The sequence below is a fragment of the Astatotilapia calliptera genome, chromosome 11, assembly GCF_964374335.1.
Source record: "Astatotilapia calliptera chromosome 11, fAstCal68.1, whole genome shotgun sequence".
Taxonomy (NCBI): Eukaryota; Metazoa; Chordata; class Actinopteri; order Cichliformes; family Cichlidae; genus Astatotilapia; species Astatotilapia calliptera.
Window position 1 is genome coordinate 7,619,021 of NC_137432.1, and position 20,093 is coordinate 7,639,113.

Consider the following 20,093-nt stretch of genomic DNA (forward strand, 5'->3'; position numbering starts at 1 on the left):
AAATTGAACTGTGAAACAATATTTACCCCCTTCCTGATTTCTTAGTTTGTTTGTTTTTCAATACTTAATAAATGTTTCAGGTCATCAAACTTTAACATTATACACAGAAAACCTGAGTAAATATAACATGCAGTTTTAAATAAATAAATAAATCATTTTATTTATCAAGGGAGGAATGCTTCCAAAAGTGCCTGGCACTGTTATCTGTCTTGTTCAATCATGGATTAACTGTGATAAACCACATTTTTGGGTAAGCCGAGTTCAGACCAATTAAACCAAGAAATCACGTAAATAGAACCTGTCTGACAAAGTGGAGTGGCTACAAAATCTCATAAATAACACATCATGCCATGATGTAAAGATTCTGAGAAGCAACATCACCGACATCTATCAGTCTGGAGGGAGTTACAAAGACTCTTAGAGTCTTAGGTTTGGACTCAAGTGAACCGCGGTGAGAGCCATTATCCACAAATGGAGAAAACTTGGTACAGTGGTGAACCAGCTTACCAAAATTGATGACTCACCAAAGGAGGTCACAAAAAAAACTACATCATCTAAAGAACTGCAGGCCTCATTTGCCAACCAACAGCAGGGGAACTGAGGGAGGTGAGAATAGAGCCAATGAGTTGAATCTGTTTTTCAATAGATTCGACACCACAGTGTCTGCTCCCACCCCCACAACCTCACCTGTAGTCAGCCTGGAATCCAGAGCCACACCACTGTGCCAGCCTCTCTCTTCACATGTTGCCTCCTGTGAGATTCCTGACACCCCTCCCCCACCCATCACCTTCACTCAATACCAGGTTGAGATGCAAATGAGGAGACTTCACTCAGGCAAGTCTGCTGGACCAGACGGAGTGAGTCCCCTTGTCCTCAAGACCTGTGCCCCCCAGCTGTGTGGAGTCTTTCATAAACTGTTTATGCTGAGTCTGAGTCTGCAGAGGGTCCCGGTGATGTGGAAGACATCATGCCTCGTCCCTGTACCAAAGACGCCACGTCCCAGTGGCCCCCAGGATTACAGCCCCCTGGCATTGACCTCCCACATCATGAAGACCCTGGAAAGGCTCATCCTGGACCAGCTGCGACCCATAGTAAGACCACACCTGGATCCCCTTCAGTTCGCTTATCAGCCTCGTCTCGGAACTGAGGACGCCATCATCTACCTGCTCAATCGTGTCTACACCCATCTGGACCAGCCGGCGAGCACTGTGAGGGTCATGTTTTTTGACTTTTCCAGTGCTTTCAACACCATCAGGCCGACCCTCCTAGGTGATAAGTTAGCAGCGATGCAGGTGGATGCTTCTCTGGTGTCCTGGATTGTTGATTACCTGACAGGAAGACCACAATATGTACGTCTCCCACAGTGTGTGTCTGACAAGGTGATTAGCAACACAGGGGCACCACAGGGGACTGTCCTCTCCCCCTTCCTCTTCACCCTCTACACCACAGACTTCAGCCACTGCACAGAGACCTGCCATCTTCAGAAGTTTTCTGATGACTCTGCGGTGGTTGGATGCATCAGCAGGGATGATGAGACAGAGTACCGGGCTGTGGTCGACTCCTTTGTCACGTGGTGTGAGCAGAATCATCTGCAGCTCAACGTGGCAAAGACCAAGGAACTGATCGTGGACTTCAGGAAGACCAGGAAACACTTGACCCTTGTTTCAATCCAGGGGGTCAGTGTTGACATTGTGGAGGACTATAAATACCTTGGAGTACACATTGACAATAAACTGGACTGGGCTAAAAACACCACAGCACTTTACAGGAAGGGCCAGAGTCGTCTCTATTTTTTGAGGCGACTGAGGTCCTTCAACATCTGCCAGAAAATGCTGAGGATTTTCTATGAGTCTGTTGTGGCCAGTGCGATCCTCTATGCTGTTGCATGCTGGGGGAGCAGGCTGAGGGTTGCAGATGCCAACAGACTTAATAAACTAATCCGTAAGGCCAGCAATGTTGTGGGGATGGAGCTGGACTCCCTCAAGGTGGTGTCGGAGAGGTGGATGCTGTCCAAGATAAAGACAATGTTGGATAACACCTCCCACCCACTCCATGACATGCTGGTCAGTCACAGGAGCTCGTTCAGTGAGAGACTGAGATTACCGAAAAGCACCACTGAACGACACAGGAAATCATTCCTGCCTGTGGCCATCTCCCTGTACAACGCATCCACTTAACACACTGGTTACTGCTACAACTACACATGTTTCTTTTCCAGCTATTTATTTATGAGTGACTTATGTATGTATGTATGTATATATATGTATATATTGTACTATTCTTAGTTAGTGTATTGTCTGTCTTGTCTTAATGTTGGTTTAAAATGGAGCACTGTAACAAAAAATAATTTCCCCCAGGGATCAATAAAGTATTCTGATTCTGATTCTGATTCTTAGTTAAAGTCAGAGTTCATGATTCAACAATAAGGCAGAGACTGGACAAAAATGGTATCCATGGGAGAGTCTCAAGGAGCAAACTACTGCTGACCAAAAAGAACACAAAGGCTCGTCTCATATTTGCTATAAAAAAAACCATCCTGATGAGCTTTAAAAATATTCTGTCGACTGACAAGACAAAAGTTTAATTTCTTTGAAAGTTTGTTCTGTTACATTTGGCATCATAGTCAAACATGGTGGTGGTAGTGTGACGGTCCGGGTGTCATGGTCCGGGTGAGCTCCAGCGTTTTCCCTGTGCCCTCCCCGTGTTCCCTGGTATCTGCCCTGGGGCGGAGCCCTCATCATGCCACCTGATCAGTTCACTTGTTCCTGATCTACAAGCAATCAGCAGACGTTATTTAGGATCTGCGTCCTCATTTCTGAGGTCAGCCAGTCGATCGGCTAACCTCACATTGGTAACAGATCTTGTTTTATGCTCTTTGTTAAAATCTCGTACTTACTTCATATTCTCTGTGCTACTAGTTGCCTCGTCTCACCATCATTCCACTCACCTGCAGCTCAGGATCTTCTGGACGCTGGTCTCCACGGCAAGGCTCCTGTTTTGTCACCGCACACTTCACCACTCAGGTTTGTATCATTCACCATCTCCACCTGGCTGTCTTCCTGGCACCGTCTCTTGTGGCTCTCTGGAATAACTAGTCATCCTACTCACTCAACTGGCCATTCACCAGAGCTGTTTACACTCCACCCGCCAAGTAAGGCTTCTCTTCTCTCTAGCCGTACTCTCCCTCTGCCCACAGTTTTGACTTGCTCGCCTCCTTGCCAAAAATCTCTCCTTCGTGTTGCCTTTAATTCCTATGTTTAAGCAAATGAAGCTAGTTAAATATTTATTATTGCTGTCTCCCCTGCTTGAATCTGCTTTTAGGTCCTAGCTCTTGCTTTAGCCTCCTGGCTTCCATGACACTGGGGCTACTTTGCTGCTTCAGGACTTGGATAATTTGCTGAATTAAAACAATTCTGCAAAGAAGAGTGGACCAAAATTCCTTCACGGTGATGTGAAAGACTCGTTGCCAGTTATCACAAATGGTTGATTGCAGTTCTTGCTGCCAAAAGTGGCGGGGGGGGCAATCATTTTTTTCTCAGTGTTTTTTATTTACTCAGGTTATCTTTCTCAAATTTGACTATTTCTTTGATGATCTGAAACATGTAAGTGTGACTAGAATGCAAAACAGTAAGAAAACAGGAAGCAGCACTGTAAGTAAGGCAACACTTGGATAAAGTAAACTGTTGTGTGTTCAAAGTATAAATGTTCCAAACTCACTGCAGGTTTTGGCCACATCAGTCCAGCTGTCTACACAGGAGGTATAGTTGTTCATTTTTCATTATACAATAAGTTGAAGATTTGAGAACTAGATCTAAGACATATCTTCACTCTCTGAGTCTTCCATTCAGTGTCAAAATACAACACACACACACTACATGTCCACATATTTGTGATTAAATCCACACATATTTGTTAAATGTCTCAGTAAAGTGTTCTATGACTATGTTGTGTACCTGTATATATATATGCAGTATTACTTAACTGTTACAACAAACAGCGCATATAAAGTCCACACACTGATTGAGTGCAGTCTAAAATTGTGTTTCATCTGCATAAATGAATGCATATGCTGGAGTATGTAAGTTTTTGTGTGTTTGCATGTTTCCCTCTCTCCACCATCGAAGAGTCCAGGAGGAGAAGGAAGAACGATAAGAAGAAGAAGATAAGAGGGGGACCAAAAGAGGAGAGAAAGCTCTGTGCACGAAGGGAGATAAGGTGGATGAGGTGAACAGCAACACTTGTCACAGCCGATGCTGCTGCAGATTGGGACGGGAAGAATTTAATGGAATCAGGGCAGGAATGGGATGGGCTGAAGGCGAAGAATCTGTTTGGATCTTTGCTGTGGGGTGCAGCACTTTGTTGCACAAGGCTGCAACCACGAAGAAATAATATGCTGTCATTTGTCTGTTTTTCATTTTTCCAGGAAATTGGATTTACATTGCATTGAAACATATGAAGCCTCACAGCTAATCTCTGTTCTCCGTTGTTGCTTGTGGGGTTTAATAAGAAAACATTTAATTATTCTCGATGGTGCCATTATGGAGCCAGGAGAAATGAAATGTACTTTCTGCCGCCATTAGATACGCTGTCATTAAACAAAGGAAAGTAAAGATCAGTAAAGTTGTAAAAACGAGTAAGAGCTGTCAAGTCATTGTGGACTGTTTTATAACATTTTTATGTTTTGCCTGGGGTTTTGGGGGGTGGTTTGTACATATCTACTTTATGTATGTGTACATTTGATCCCTAAAAATCAATAGCTGTCCATCATCCTGATGAGGAACACTGTTGTCAAATGTGCAACTGTGTCCAGTTGTGACAGGTGTTTCTCTGCTTGGGCAGTCAAGGACAAATGGCGGGAGATGTGAGGGTCAGCGGTAAGTAACAACAAGCAATCTGTGAGACATCTCGCCTCCATTTGCTACCATCAGCTTCAGGCTGACTCGGGCGGTCAGAGCTGCCCGAATTATATATATATATGTATAAATATATAGATTTTGTCCTCTGAATATCTGCTACCTGTATAACAATTGAGCAGAGGTGTACAGCAGCCAAAGGCCTCCTTCCTTTGATATGAAGAGCAACCAAGAGGTCTTTGGCTGGAGGCTGATATGTGTCAATCAGCTTTTTTTTCTCCTTCTACCCCTCACATAGCTGCAGCACAAGCAGTGTACGGCATCCCGTCCGTCTCTCACCCACAGCGAATTCCTCCCCAGCACTGATAACACTCCAAATAACAGGTGAGCGACTGCTGGCAGAAAGGAGATTGCCTGACCTTATTGTTTGCCTTCGCCTCCTCTTTGTTCTTCACAAATAAAGGGTTTTTTAATAAACTGAAAGGTCCTCTGTCGTGGCCCATAGAGAAAATGAAAGGGGGCAGTGAGGTATGGTACAATGTGGCGGGGAAAAAAAGAAAAAAAAAAAAGAGCAGCTCATCAGAAAATAACAAAGGTGCAAGTTAAAGATAAGGCGCCTGTCAGAGATTAATCCAGGCCTGCTTGATTGTTTTCTTTAATACCAGACCTGCTACAGCAAGCGATAAGTTTGCTGAGTAATTTGGTTTTCTAGGGGACGGGCAGCGAGTGGGTGGCTGGGTGCTCGAAATAATATTCAGGTGTGCTCCATAATTGATTTCTCTTTTTCTTTTTTTTTCACACCCCACGGTTCTCAAAGAAAAATGAGATGAAACTCAAAACTGCTTTGACTTGCCTTTCTGTTCTCTCTCCTTTTCTCCCCCACTTTTTTTTGCGCTCCTTGCCCCTTCTCTTCTCTTGTTCCCCTTTGGATTAATAAACTGGCTTTGTTGAAGACAATAAAGGAAAGAAGAGAGTGTGCTTGAGGAAGCAGTTTTCTGTTCTTGCTTGCAGCTCCATTGTGATGGTTCCTGAAAGAGGCAGAGGAGAGAGGAGAAGGATGGGTAACATACGCAGCAGACAGACGTGTGTGTGTGTGTGTGTGTGTGTGTGTGTGTGTGTGTGTGTGTGTGTGTGTGTGTGTGTGTGTGTGTGTGTGTGTGTGTGTGTGTGTGTGTGTGTGTTTGCACGCGCATCACGTTTCTGATGAGTCTGAGGAAAATGAATGCAAAGAACAATAGATTAAAATCTATTAGTCTGGTAATGGAAAGAGCGGATACAGTCGCCCTGTGTTAATTTGGCTGCAGAAATAAAATATGTAAATACGATATGGGAGGGAAAACGAGTTAGAGGAAAAATGCTGCCTAACTTATCTGAAAGGATTTTTTAATTTTCTGCAGCAATTACCATCCATTCGCCCTTTTCTGTCTCGTCCCTCAGAGATCACCCTAGTTAAGTTTCTCTCACTTGCTGCAGAGGAAATGTTTTGCAAGACACACTTTAAATTAGATTCATCAAAAATAAAAAAGACAGCGTACTTATGGGCTGTAGGCTAGGTTTGTGCATATAGTATCTCTCTCTTTTTTTACATACATATATCTCAAAGGTGAGAGAAGGCTTTTGCAGTTTGAAGATCAGTGCAAGACAAGCCTTGGCAACATATTTATTGCTAAATCAATCATTCAACCCCCGTGATTTCCCAGAATCTGCTGAGCCTCTCAACAGATTTGAATAAGCAACTTGTTTTTACGGTGAAAGAAGGCGCGGAGAGACAGAAACACAGGAAAGAAAACCTTTTCCTTCATTTCTCATTTTTGCCATTTTGATTCCAGAATTGATCTGCCTCTTAAAGTGCCTCTCTCCCTCACCCAGCTTTGTCTTGCTCTCTCTCTTTCTCCTCCATCTCAGCCACTTCTGCAAAAGATGGCCTGTACTCTAGGGCTGTTTTCCAATTATGGCTCAACCTTTTCAGAGAAGGTCATTATAATTAGAGACCCATTTAGCTTCTCCGTGAAAAGCGCAAAATAATTTTTTGTGATTGTGGTCCCTGGAAGAAGAGGAAGCATTGGGAGTAAAAAAAATTGCTGCTGTGGTGCTGATCTCAAGTGGCTCTATTATTATGGCTGGCTGGACAGGTTGCATGCATTAATGGCTTCACTTGGAGGAAAGACTGGCCTTTTACACATTACTAGTGCATGAATGGAAAAAGACATCTTGGAAATAGCTCTCCAAATCAATACCAGCCTTGTATGTGTCTGTGTTCACTTCAGCAAAGAGAGGATAATGAGTAGAGCGCCACTTTATTGGGAGTGGATGTAGCTACCAACTATAACCTGTCTGAAAGATGAATTCTTCATATGTAATCTGAAGTAAAATGATTACAGAGTTGATCAGTCTTATTTGAACAAGTCCAGCAAAGACTCCCTTTATTACAGTGTAGTAACAGGATTGAGTCTGTGGACTGAAACACTGCACAGGTGGTTAGTCCATACCATCTGATACTAAAGGGTTATTGATTTACACACAACTGGATAAGGAAGACCTTTAACTAGACACAGTGCATTGTGAAATTCTCCAGCCACCACTCAGTTTGTATTATTTCTCTTCTAACGAGTAACAGTTCTCCAGGGGTTTTTAAGGTCTTTAAAAAAATTTATTTTAATTGAAAAGAAAATAAATTGCGTAAAAAATGAGGAAACTGCTGAAGTGTAGAAAAATTAGATAATATTTAAAATTTGAAATTGTAACACTTGGAAAGGATTTGATTTGCAACTTCTTTTTTTTCAGCATGACAGTGATCCCCAAAATTAAATTCAGTTCCCTTTCATTTATATAGTGCCAGTTCACAACACTCACCTTGTGGGGCTTTATATTGTATGGTAAAGACCAGACAATAATAGAGAGAAAACCTCAATAATCAGTGTATGCACTATAAGCAAACACTTGGTGACAATGACAAGGGAAAACTCCCTTTCAACAAGCAACCTCTGGGAGAACCAGGTTCAGGGAGAGGCATTTGGTTGGGGGTGAGGGGAGGAAGAAGCCCCTTCTTCCTCCCCTCATAAGACAACACAGAGTGAAAAGATGTTGGTAAAGAAGAAACACCCAGTGCATCATGGGAAGCCCCCTCAGCAGCACAGGCCTATTACCTAGGGGACAATTCAGGGTCATCTGATCCAGCCTAACTATAAGCTTCATCAAACAGTAAAGGTTTAACTCTAATCTTAGAAGTATTGCATTTATGCATTTATGCTTGCGCATGTTTCAATAAATCTGTACCTATTTCTTTACCATTATATAAAGGAATGATGGTTAGCTCAAGACTTTTGCACAGCACCGTACTATAGTTCTGTTTTAAACTAGAAACAGAACATCTGATTTGATTTGATTTTGATTTTTATTGATTAGCATTCAAATTCAAATCTCAGTGAAAACAGTGAAAAAAAAACAAACAAACAGTGAAAACAGAACAAAAATCTACCACAAAGCAAGAAAGCACGAGACAAGGCTAATCAAAAGGTATTGGCTGAAGCATTTGCTTATTACGCCAACCCTTTTCACAAAATATCTTTTTGTATGCAGCTTCTGTACACAGGGCTTGAAGAAAATAATAAAACAAAGCAAAAAACAAACAAACAAACAAACAAAAAAACAAAAAAACAAAGAAAAGAAAAAAAAAAGCTTTCCACCTTAGATAAGTAACTACATCAAAGCAAAAGAATCAAGAGGTTGTTTTTTTTTTCTCCTTTTTGCACTTTTCATTCTTGATTTATATATTTTTCTAATACTCTATTTTTAAACATGTTTTTAAACAAGGAAAATGAACCACACCTTTTTAAATCACTGTCATAACTATTCCACAGGTTAACTCCTCTAACAGAAACACATCTCTGCTTTATATTTGTCCTTATCTTGTTTTGTTTTTTTAAAGAAATCTGTTCCCCTTAAGTCATATTGACTCTCTCTGACTTTGAACAGCTTCTGAGTACTGGGGCAAAGCAAGTTATTTTGTGCTTTATACATTATCTGTGCCATTTTATATTCAACTAAATCATAAAATTTCAGGGTATTCAGATTAATAAACAAAATGTTAGTTGGTTCTATATAGTTTGATTGGTTTATAATTCTTATAGCTCTTTTTTGTAATTTGAAAATAGGAAGAGTATTTGTTTTATATGCATTACCCCATATCTCCAGACAATAAGTCATATATGGAAGCAACAGAGTACAATAAAGTGTGTATAATGTTTTTTTGTTCAGGACATGCTTTGTTTTATAGAGAATAGCAATGGTTTTTGACATTTTTGTTTTCACGTGGTTTATATGAGACTTCCAACTCAGCTTATCATCAATCATCACTCCAAGAAATTTATTTTCGTACACTCTTTCAATTTCAATTCCATTAACCCTGATTTTAGATACATTTTTCATTTGTCTAGTGCCAAAAATAATCAATTTTGTTTTCTTTATATTTAATGATAACTTATTTACATCAAACCAGTTTTTTAATATATTTAACTCCTTTTCCGCTGTAGTCAGAAGCTGTTCTAAGTTTTTACCTGAGCAGTACTGAGACTGTACTGTGTTAATAAATCACAGATATCTTGTTTCCTGATGTAATTGTACAGAGTCTAAACACAACTATCGCTTAGCAGCTGCAAAGACGCATGACAGGCCTGGGAAACTTTGATTTCTATGTGCTGCTGTCTGCTTGGCACCCATGTATAGTGTCTTTCTAAAACATAAAACACTAACCACAGTAGCAGCTGGGCATGACTTCAAAGCCAAGGAGCACATGACTAACTACATTAGCTTGTCAAGTTCTCACATTCCCTTAACATACACTGTGTAGCATTTCTCAGCTTTGGCATGTCCTGACTGTTAACAGGGTAACATTAGCAGATTTGTCCTGCTTTTTTTTTTATTGGGTTTGGTTTGCACTCATGTAGCCCCTGCAAAACTCCATATCTGAGTTTTGTCAAACACACGAGGTAGTCCCCCTAGAAGACCTGTTAGAAAAATGTATATCTGTGAGTCAAAATTTTTTTGCATGAATTAGAATAAAGAAAGACAGAAATTTTGCTGGTATAACTAAAGAACTTTACAAGAAAAAGTCCATGTCTTCTCATATAATCATTAACTGGTAAAGATGATACTTTTTTCCATGAGACTTGCTGCTTTAGTAGTGAGGGTGTGCTGCTCATGTAATACTACCATCTATGAGATTCTGGTTTACAATGACTGAACTGGTGTTACATCCAGCCCACAGCAAGGAATGTAATGCGCACATTTATCAACAACATAGTTTCTGTGCTCCAGTTTCTGCTTTTCATGAAACAGATTAGACAGTGTTACTGAAATAGATTCCCTCAGCAGCCACGCACAATAAGAAATGGAATCTGCGTAGTATACAATCTATACAACAGTATTTTTGCTCCTCTCTGTACTATGGAAGCAGATGGCTGGGGACCAACTCTCAGAAGTGCTGGAAACCAACTAATTGGTTTGAGGGAAATCGATATAGTGCTGGCAGCAAACTCCTCCTCTCCCCTTGCAGTCCATCAGTCTCGCTCTGCAATTACCCCATTGATTGGCCGGTGCTAATTGCAGGTCTCATTATTGCGGGTTTCAGCCAGTCGCTATTGCTAGCAACTGAATTCTGAGGTAAACGGTAAGGAATGACTCATAGAACAAAATATGGCATGAATGAGAGTGTGTAAAGGTACTCCTGGGATGGGTGGGCAGTACAGTGTACCCAGATGTTTTATTAGACATTAAAGGATGGTTCCCTTAATGCTCTAAAACAGAGGGAAAACAGATCAGCTGTATAACAGCGTGTGGAAAAACAAGTCTACTTTGAGCCTAATCTCTGAGATGGTGAGTTTAAAGCTGCAGCACTAGTTTTTATATAATTACTGTCTGCGGGCGTAATATCCAAACCTAAGGAGAAAAGAAATGACACAGCAACATTAATGTTATAATACTTTCTTCCCAAGACATCTCTTCTGCTCATTTCTAATGCAGATGTGTAATGTGACGATTCAGAAATGAATGCAGAAAACCTCAAAGAATTTATATGATGTAAATGTCCAGCTTTTTTAAAATATGAAACATGTAAACGTGACTAGTGTCCTTGTGATCTGATTCAATTTCACTGATGAAAGAACTCAAGTGAAATGAAATGATGATGAACTGGTGTAATCAGTGGAAAATGAGATTATTCACTGAAAAAAACATTTCATATCTTATCCAGTCGTTAGAGCACTGTAAAAACCTGATATGTATAAATTCATTACTTTACTCAACACTAAACCTTCACCTCACCTTCAACCAACAAGCAAAGAGTGCAGGAAAAGCTTGAAGTTTTAAAATGAAACTTAGATGATGATGAATGATGACAGCCACAGCACAACCACAGTCACACACACGCACACACACACATATGTGCATCCATTCACATACTGATATATACATATGCACACAGGTAAACAAAATGCATACACAGAGGGACACACAAACCCAGTCTGTGTTGGTCCTCTTCACTCCCGTGGGTCTGTGTTAAAATTGACCTTCTCTGCCTTTCATCACAGGAAAATATCATCCTCAAAGAATAATAAGGCCGCCAGACACATTAATTAGGGAGCATCTATTTAGATAAACGTCTAAGGGGGGGTGGGGGTGGCTGGGGTAGAGGAATTAATATGCAATTTGTTAATAATTGCATTATAAAATAATTGAAACAATTTCTCTGTAGTTGGCAGTTTCTGTCTTTTTATGGCTATTTGTGTGGTAAAATTTATATTTTTTTTATGTGTATCAACAATATGCAACATTTGGTTCGGATTTTTTTTGTCAGTCATATTAATCACAATATCCGTTGTATGCAGTATCCCCGTGTCTTGGCATGTATCTTTGTGTCGCGTTGTGCCTCCCTAGATGTATAAAGACTGAAACAGCTGTCTCAGCTAGCAATAAGTGATTTTTACTTGACAACTTACCCACTGGCCTTTTCTTGGGAAGAGGCCAGCTGTGAACTTTGCAAAGAGATGAGGGGTTATACCTGGACACAGTTATAATGTGATGTTAAGGTCAGATAACATCACAGTGTTTGCCCACCAGAGCTTGAAGAGTGTAAGATCTGTCTGTCTGCACACGGACTGTTTGCATTGATTTCGATGCGAGGTACCCACCTCCTCTGCTCCTTAAGGGCTTGTCACCTGATCGGGACCTTAAGTGTGTGTGTGTGGGGGGGGGCAGTAGAGAAGTCATCTGAAAATAACCACATCTGCCACCATTTAGGATGATCTGTAGGTGACTTGTTTCCACAGCTATAACCTGCCCAAGACTTTGGCTCAGCTGGGATAAGTGCTTCATGCTCCACGTGTCTCATAATAGAGATGCTAAGGGAGCTGGACCTCGCAACGTGTTTGAGGACGTGCATCTTTTAAAGCATATGGGGTGAGCCGCCTTATTTTCACTGACTAGTGAGAGAACAGAAGAACTACTTTCACTGCATTTGCTCTTAGCCTGTTTGTGGTGGCGATCAGAGAGAGCCATCACTTCCTCACATGGACTAAAATCATTTTCTTCACCTCAGAGCAGCACTGAAGCTCAATGCCTTCACACTGAGCGACCCCATGTTTGCTCGAGTTCCAAAGGGTAGCACGCACACAAAGGTTGCATTTGATCAATAACCCCTGACTGGATGAGTAAAAAGATCTGTCTCGGGGCGGTGATGCAGGGCTCCAAATGCATTAACCGATAGCAGTATTCATTAGAAAGCTGTGCATGCACGCACAGACTGGAGTTAACATTGGTAAATGTTATTTGTCAGTGTATGTATTGTATCTATTACTGTAGGATCTACTGTACAATATAAAGCGCCGTGAGGCGACTGTTGTTTTGATTTGGCGCTATATAAATAAAATTGAATTGAATTGAACAGTGTGTGTGAGCCTCCTCTCTGAGACATGCTCATATGACACACATCACTCTCTTATGTCTCAGGTGTGTTAATCATGCACCGTAGAGCTGAGTGCAACCTAAGATTTCAGTAGGTGTTACTGGCATTTCAGCGGGTGTTATTTGCGTGTGTGTTTGTGGAACCTGAGAGAGACCCTTTATAAATAAGGATCTGTGCTCCATCTGGTCCCAGTCAGAACAGTTTGAGGTAACATCTCAATCAGAGCTGCTGATTGGTGTTGCTTTCATGTCTGCGCTGCACCTGCCCAGCCCTCCGCCCAAACACACAGGCCGAGATCAGCTATGCCTGCACCTTGTTCATCGCTTACATTCGCGTTTTGTGACTTTTCAGGCACTGCAGGGCCAAATGAACGGGAATAAACAGAACAAAACAAGTTTATAATTAAACTTCTGTCCTAATAATTGAATTTTCTACGACACATCCATTTCCTCTGATCTTGGTTAATCCTTTGCTGCCTTCAGCTTCTGCTGGAAAAGTTGTATTTCATGTATGCACATGTATTCTTACAGTTACATGTAATATACCTGTTTTTTGATGTTTTACATGAAAATTTAGGGTCGTAGTGGGGGGCTGGAGGGATGTGGGCTGGGAGGGGGCTCTTTTTCTATTCTTAAGTGTTGTTAGTGCTGCCATCAAGTACAGAAGTTCAGAGGTATGACTTAGAAGTTCAAGGTTGCTGCTGTCTTGATTGTGTGTGTGCGTGCGTGCGTGCGTGCGTGCGTGCGTGCGTGCGTGCGTGCGTGCACTTTTGTTTTCTTTTTGTGTCATTATTTATTCATTTATTTGGTTCTTGTGTGCATTTGTGTGCGCCTGGCAGGGGGGAAGCGTGATGGTTGCCAAGGCAACAGTGAAATCTTTTTCTTGTTCTTTTGCAGCAGGAGGCAGGGAGACTTCATCAGCACTGGATGACCCCCACCCTCCAGAAACACAGGTGCAACATCTCCTCTGTCTCTCTGTTTCATTTTCACACAACCTGCACTAACACTGTCAGCAGGGCACTGATTCATGTGAGGCTAAACAGCTGGTCAGTATATCGACAGGTCAGTTAATGGGAAAAATAATTACACTGATTATTAGAGATTCATTTGTAATAATTTATAGCACTGTAAGTGTAGCTAAACAGGGTTTTTCTTTGTCTTTTATTACACCAAGCTGCATCCTCCTTACGCTTGAACTCCGCGATGCCATCCATCCATTCTGTTTTGCCTATTTCTTATAGGGGCCGCGTCAAATCATGTCATATCTGGCCTCTGACCTCACACAGTTACTCAAAAGTATTTTGCCGTTGTTTGTATTGACAGCATATATATAGAGAGAGAATGATATATGGGGATTTTAAATATCACGTTACTTTGGACCTCTGACTCCTTCTTCAAGGTCGAATACGTCAAGCTTTTATAAAACGTCTTTTCACTTTAAAACCATGTTTAAAATTCTACTTCCTTTGGTCCTAATGATGATACTGGTATATGGCAATTCTAACTATCACATTATAATTCACATAGTCCATTTATCATATCTATTCCCTTAAAAGTAAATCCTGCTAACACTGAGAGCTGCTTTGCTGGAGGTTTGTGCTCTCTGAGTTCTTCTTGTTTCTAATATATTGGGAGGAGTGGTGCCGTATATTAACATGTTTATATTTACAGTGTTTCCTTGTTTTATTATTCTTTAATTTCCTTTATTATTGAGTATGACCCCAAAAAAGGGATTGAGAAGACTTGCTAAATTAGCTTTGTTGTTGCCCACGTCACCATGTCCATGCTCTCAAATTACCCAGCAGCTAAAATAGCAGCACACAACATGTGTGCCAACACAGAAGACATCCGGATCCAGATAGAGATAGACAAATATATAAATGATTAACTCATACTGCTGCTTTCACAAACATCTGCTTTCACTTCTGTGTCACGAGTGAAAACGTGCAGCACAAAATTAGCCTGCGAGTTGAAGATGTGCCCCTCTACTGCAGTATAAACTCAGCTGCTCTGACATTTTCTTTAAATAAACAAAGTCAAAGGGACAAAAAAATTCTTCAGACAGCTGTCAGTGTGTGTCACTCACAAACCTGATTACAGCACCTGATGGAATTATCATATTTACAATAAGACCTTTCTGTTAGAACGCTCAGCTATTGTGCTTCAGGTAGCTGCAGAAATACAGCACGGGTAAAATGCAGCCAGTAAATGTCAGAGCAAATTTGACAGACAGGAAGGAGAAATTAAAAAAAAAGAATGAGTGAACATAATAAAGTGAAATGACAGAGTGATTGTGATCTGACGGGGCTGCTTTGTATGCATATTAAACAGCAGGTGATATCAGATCACTAGTGCTTTTTTTTGGAGGGGGAGACAGAGGGTAGAGTTAAAATCTGTAATTTTTATTAGAGCCTCAAAACTAATTACACATGTTAATGAGGAAGATGTTTGGTCACAAGGAAATGTGAGGTTAGAGTGTAATTTCGTCGCGCTCCCGGTTATCGCTTTGCCAGGAAGACTCGGGGAATGTTTAACATGCGGCACTCTAGTTTGGACCTTTTCTTGGCTCCGTGCCTCATGAGTGTAATTTGGATGAGTGCAGCTCGCTTGCCTTTGGGCTCATTAACAACAATATAAACAGTAATTACTGTGATCGCCTAATTAATTCATTTAAAAATGCTGCACGGCGTAAAAGGCATGAGCAAATCTTTTCGGGAGATAACAATTTTACGGAATCACTGTTGACACAATTAGCAATTTCATGTCCCAAAATACAGCCCAAATAATTAAAAACTTCTTTTTTTTTTTGCACGTGTGTGTTTGTGTGTGTGTGTGTCGTGTCACGCATTTACTCCTTTATTATTCAGGCCGCTCCCCGGTTTTCTCTCCCTTTTCTCTAAGCCTGCTTTCTGCGAGTTATCCCTCTCTGATCCCGTCTCTGTCTGCGTGGCGGCTCTGCGGTCCTGATAAATGTAATCCTCCCCTCTGGACACGTTCTTTTGTTTTTAGGCCATTTTCACGCTCCTCCTCTGATCACTAGGCTTTCTTTCTCACAGAATTCTCCGCCTTCGTTCGGTGGGTTTTGTTCTAGTGAAGAATTGTTATTTGGCCCTCGATCTACTTTTTTGGGGGGTGGGGGTTGGACAGTTAATTGTGATTAACAGTAATTAAGACTGAGCAGAACAAAAAGTGGATTTGGACAATAGACAAAGTGACTGATTCAATATTTTATTTTTATTTTTTGGCATTTTCTCCTCCACACCACACCAGACAGAGACAGACCCCAAAACAATGTTTCAATTAAGTCTAACAATGAGTGGCACAGACAGTATGTTCCCTGATAACTGGCTGCTGCGGTTTCCACATGACAGATAAGATCAGTTCATATATAGGAAATACAATGCATATTTTCCAAAATCTATCATTCAGACATCCAGAGCTTTTAATAAAGCAACCACTGGTGCATAAGATGAGAAGCAGAATGTGAGAAGCATGTGACAGAGTGCTTTATGTTGGAGGGACAGTCCTCTGACCCTTCAAAACCCCAATTAGTATTCCTGCAGAATTTATTACCACGCCTGGCATCACTTGGTGTTGATTACCTCTCCGCTCATTAAAGTGAGAGTAGATTTATGGACAGATCCAACTGATGCAAGTGCATGAGTTGGAAAAATACTAGTCGCGGCAGTGATAAATCTCGTTTGGGATCCAGTGGAGTTTGGCTGAGATTAATGATAGCCGTGAGTTATTTACAGCTAAACAGAAGCAGAGGTTATGTGGGGTAACTTCCTGGAGACTCGTGAAATGTTAACAGTATCCGAGAGTCCACTGAAAAACTTTTCTTGCCTTTGTTTTAGATGATTAAATTCGAAAAATATAATTTTCTTTATTTTTTTTGCGGTTATTATTTTGGTTAGTTGTAGCAAATATTGTAAAATGTAGAATTTCTGAGCTTTAGGTGTCTGACCAGCACTACACAGATGTATTTAGTTTACAGACGCCTGTAAGAAAAGCATTAAATGTTTGGATTTGAGAAGCTCGAAATAGCAAATAGCTGACTTTGGTTTGTAGTTCAAAAATTCAGAAAACTATTGTAGATGTTTTGTCTTTCTCAAATTAAACAACACTTGTTTGTAGTATAATCAGTAATTCTGAAAAAAAAAAAAGTAACCTCTTGCAAAGAGCAGTATCTTTTGGGGCTAAAATTATCTGAATCGCAGGGTTTTATTTTGGCGCCTTTTCTAAGGTAAAGAGAGACACAGGACCACATGAATATGGAGTGCAGCACTTGATCGCCACCTGGTGGTGCATCTTTGTATAAACCTCAGCTCACTGTTGGTTAACAAACGGAAGAACTGAACTGACTGTGGCTCCAGATAACACGGCCCCTGTCCTTTGTAGGCGTTCTGTTCAAGCAAACAGGCAAACCAGCACTGTTGGACCCCGCTTTTGGTTCCACACTGATGCTCCTCTGCTTGGGTCACTGAATACTGCAGAAACCTACACTAAACATACTAAAAACCCTTTAAGTAACAGCAAAGAGTCAGCTTCTGTTTTCTTAGAAGAAGAGCTAGTTTCCAGCTGTTCTGACTTCATTAGCTTTACTAATTTCATATCATTTTACTGAAACATCACAGTAGTCCGAGTATGCTGTGCAGCTCTATTTTGAAATGATAAAATAGTAAATGGTCTGGTTCTTATATAGCATGTTTCTATTCTACTGGAGCACTCAGAGTGCTTTATACAACATGCCTCATTCACAAAAGCACCTTTCCCCCCCCCCTAAAACTAAGTGTTTTCTCTCTAACATTCACACTATGATGAATGCACCAGGAAGCAACTTAGGGTTCAATATCTTGTCCAGTGATACTCTCTGACATGCAGACTGGAGCAACCAGGGATCCAGCCAGCAACCTTCCAATTAGCAGCTCACCTGCTCTACCTCCTGAGTTCAAAAGCATAAGTATAACTCACTCTTTGAGGCTGCTTAAGTAAAGGTTATCCATCCATGATCTTCACTGACACTCCTGCACCAACCAAATGTTCAAGTATTGATGGGATAGTCTTCCTATTAACTGTGAATAGACAACAATTTTTTCTTTTGTTGGTGTGGATGTGCTGGGGTTTTTAGGATGTGTACATATGTGTTAAACTAAATAAATACATTTTGTAAAACCTCCAGTAAAAGTCAAAGTATTTACTCAACGTCTTTAGTCAGGTATAAGTGAAAAAGCACAGGCTCTGAAATGTGCTTAAAGAAGGTCAAAAGTAGTAGTGTTCTCTGGATTTTTGTGAAAAGCTAACTGAAAGCCATGCTAGATTAATATACTAATAACATAATATCATGACCAGGTTTGAGTTTGCCTCTACACCTAAGCAGAAGAATAAGTGCAGGCAGGTGTTAAAGTGGGATTGAGCAGGTGGAAGAAGCTGAAGATCAGTTAGTGGCTGATCAGTGCTGAGGTTTACTGCTCCTGGAATGGTTTTACACAACTGTATTCAACTAGATTTAACCCATGAGTTCACACGCTATTTAGCTGATTTCCATTCCCCACTAGGCCACGCTGTTGGTATGAATGTAGAATTCAGTGGTTGAATCTCTGTATCATCAGCTTAAATTCAAATTCATCTCTGCTACACTTGATGTAATCTAACTAACCAGGAACACCACAGCCGCTCTACTCCAGTCCAACACATTGCTTTGATTTCTTCACAGTACGACAAGTTAAACTGTTTACCCTGCTCTAAAATACCTTTGAATGACACAAGGTTGCATGCATCAGTTTTGTTTTGAAGGACGTTACACAATATGAAAAATCACATCAGATACAGATCTGGTATGAGGACACTTTACATTTTAACAAAGCCCATTGAGCCTTTAAATGAAACCTCGCTGCTGCTGCTTCTTCTTCTTCTTCTTCTTCTTCTTCTTCTTCTTCTTCTTCTTCTTCTTCTTCTTCTTCTTCTATCCAGTTCTGTCTTACATCTTATTTCATCTCTGTCTGAAGTTATCTCTCGTGTTTTTTTCCAGTACAGATACCTGAAAACTGTAATAAACTAGAGTGACAAAGTACTTAGAAGTAAATTAGATAAATCTGTTACAATGCATTATTTTTTCTCAAGAGATCAATATTTTTAGTGCATGATCTGAAGATATTTTTATTTATTTATTTATTTATTTATTTATTTTTTCAATTTATTTGAGTTAGGAACACAGTCATGCCAAAAATGATCGTCTGCAAAAATTTGATTTCTGGTATTTGCCAAAAAAAAATGATTGCAGGAATTTAAACTAATATAAATGACTTATTGGACTATAATCTGTCAAAAATATGTCAAACATATCGCTCATGAATGATATCATTTTGAGGCAGAAAGAACATTCCTCCCACAAGGTAGAAGCTGCAATCTGTTTTAGCAAAGTGACTTTTGTACATCCATCTGAGTAAAAAGTCTTATTGACATTAAAAATGTATTTTTAAGCGAGATCTGGCAAAGAAGGCATCAAAAACAGAGACAAATCCAACATGGCAGTCATATAAACACAACAAGGGACCAAAAAGTGCTATAATGATTATAAGGTCAGTACAATAACGCAGTCACAAAAAAAACTTGCAGAACTGGTCATGTCTTTATTTTATATATTACCCTTCATATATCCTATTTACTACAGTCTACTTACCAATATAAGTAAATGTATTAAACATTAAAACACACACAGAGGGAGAGAGAGAGAGAGAAAGAGAGAAACATCGAAAATCACTTCTTGGGGACACCACCAAAAAAAGCCCTATTGTCTAGTTGTCCACTAGATGGCGCCAGAGTCAAGTACAAAGTCATTACAATGTAATTTGATTCGCGGTGGCTAAAGCGGAAGAAAAAAAACAGAGGTCCCACTCCGCTCTTTTTCTTGGTACCGCAAAATTTGCACAGACACGCCTTTCGTGTGTTGCAAAGAAAATATGTTTTGTTTGAGCAAAACAAATTTTTTTTTATTTAGTTTCTAATGATTACATTCACACTTTAATGCAGGGAAATGCCTCGCAATAGACCATTTGTATAACCGTCTCTCTCTCCTGGGCAGCACATCTTTTCTATGCTATCTTTGCTCTGACTCCGCGCTCGCTGACACTTGTTGGGGGCTACATGTGTTCCTGTGTCTGAGCGGTTTGGGCTCTCAGGTTAGCCGGCAGACGAAGAGGCCAGCCCCGGGTGTACTGTAACATAGTGGTGAGTGACCGCTGTGAAGTTGTTTGTCCCTATTTGATAGCATGTGTAGCT

General features: G+C 40.5%; 1 protein-coding gene across 2 annotated transcripts in view; it reads left to right on the top strand.

Annotated features, from left to right (window-relative positions):
* Nucleotides 1–19,889: 19,889 nt before the first annotated feature.
* The window catches only part of ncalda (neurocalcin delta a), a 66,220-nt gene continuing 66,016 nt past the window's right edge, over nucleotides 19,890–20,093 (top strand). The window contains exon 1 of one of the 2 annotated variants that reach the window (XM_080307764.1): nucleotides 19,890–20,042. The gene's annotated coding sequence lies outside the window, so the exon portion shown is untranslated. The remainder of the gene's footprint in view (nucleotides 20,043–20,093) is intronic. The other variant, XM_026185674.2, reaches the window with a different exon arrangement.